Source organism: Protobothrops mucrosquamatus, unplaced genomic scaffold (assembly GCF_001527695.2).
Source record: "Protobothrops mucrosquamatus isolate PMUCROS unplaced genomic scaffold, P.Mucros_1.0 scaffold12659, whole genome shotgun sequence".
Classification (NCBI taxonomy): Eukaryota; Metazoa; Chordata; class Lepidosauria; order Squamata; family Viperidae; genus Protobothrops; species Protobothrops mucrosquamatus.
In genome coordinates, this window is record NW_015398434.1 from 5,174 (window position 1) to 6,950 (window position 1,777).

Below are 1,777 nucleotides of genomic sequence, written 5' to 3' on the forward strand. Positions count from 1 at the left end.
TTGATCAGGATTCTGCTAATAAATCTCCAAGTGGCCCTCGCCTTTTTAGCAGAAGCATCACAAAGCTGGTTTAAGTTCAGTTTGTGACCTACTGAATCACCCCAGAACTATACATTTCTCCGTTAAATTTAATCCAGTGCATTTATAATAATAATAATAACAACAACAAAACAAACAACAAATAATGATAACAATAATAATGATGATAATAATGATAACGATAATAATAATAAAGTTGGAAGGGACCTTGGAGGTCATCGAGTCCAACCCCCTGCTCAGGCAGGAAACCCTATACCATTTCAGACAAAGGGCTGTCCGGTCTCCTCTTAAAAACTTTCAGTGTTGGGGCATTCACCGCTCCTGGAGGCAGGTTGTTCCACTGGTTAATTGTTTTAATTGTCGGGAAGTTTCTCCTTAGTTCCAGGTTGCTTGTCTCCTTGATTAGTTTCCATCCATTGCTTCTTTTCCTGCCTTCAGGTGCTTTGGAGAATAGCTTGACTCCCTCTTCTTTGTGGCAGCCCCTGAGATATTGGGACACTGCTATCATGTCCCCCCTCGTCCTTCTCTTCGTTAAAGTAGACATACCCAATTCCAGCAACTGTTCCTTAATTTTTAACCCATTATTCAAGCCAACATGTAATTAATGTAATGTTTTTAAAAGGCATTAAAAGTTCCACTCATGGGTCACCCCCAGTATCTTTAAAGATTCTCCTGTTACAAACCAGTACCATTTTGAAAGGGTTTGAGGTCCTGTACTAATTTTTAATCAGCTGAATGCCAAAAGATTGTTACATCGCCCATGTACTTCTGTAGTTTCTATGATCAAGGAAATGGCTTGTTTTAATCATTTTAATTTTAAAAATCCAAAAACTCAGGAATAAAATGGGCTGAAATTTTAAGTTTTCTTTATATATTTTCATGCAAATCTTGGGGTTTTTTTCCCAGAGGAAATTTCTAATCAACTAAGCAAAGGAGACCACAATTCTATTTTCATTTAAGATTAATTTCCATTGATTCAGTGTGCAGAGAACAGGAAAAGCTGTCAAACTGCAGGTTCTAAGTTTATTCATATATTAGCTTCCAGTCACATATTTTGCATGCATGAAATTTATTTTCTAAAGAGCAGCAGCACGCTACACCCATCACCCAATCATCTTTTGATCAGAACCATCCTTCACGAATTTTTGTCATTCTCTCCCTTTCTCCTAAATAGAAAAAATTAAACTGCATTAAAGAGTATTGCATTGGATGGCGATTGTAGGTTAAATTAAGTATTATCTGTAGCACAGATAAGACACACACAAAAAATGCAACCTTATTAGCAGAGGATGGTTTCGATCCATCGACCTCTGGGTTATGGGCCCAGCACGCTTCCGCTGCGCCACTCTGCTTACTGAAAATATTTCTGCTTTTTTTCCCTAAAAATGAAGCCATTACACAAACACCACACACACACACACAAAATGCAGAAACATTCCTTTGCAACTTTTTTTTTTTACAAAAGCAAAAGCTTTAACACAAAGTGGAACAGCCCTCTCTTGAAAACGTGGGTGGCCCTTAAAAGGACCTTTTGTTATAATATTAGAAAGAAAAAGAAACTTAGCCGCCGAAGCCGTAGAGAGTGCGGCCCTGGCGCTTCAAGGCGTAGACCACGTCCATGGCGGTGACCGTCTTCCTCTTGGCGTGCTCGGTGTAGGTGACGGCATCGCGAATCACGTTCTCCAGGAAGACCTTCAGGACGCCGCGAGTCTCCTCGTAGATCAGGCCCGAAATACGC

General features: G+C 39.8%; 1 non-coding gene across 1 annotated transcript; it reads right to left on the reverse strand.

The window, feature by feature from the left end:
• Positions 1–1,319: 1,319 nt before the first annotated feature.
• Positions 1,320–1,391, reverse strand: TRNAM-CAU. The gene has a single exon. It is a non-coding gene; the product is annotated as a tRNA-Met (tRNA).
• Positions 1,392–1,777: the final 386 nt, after the last annotated feature.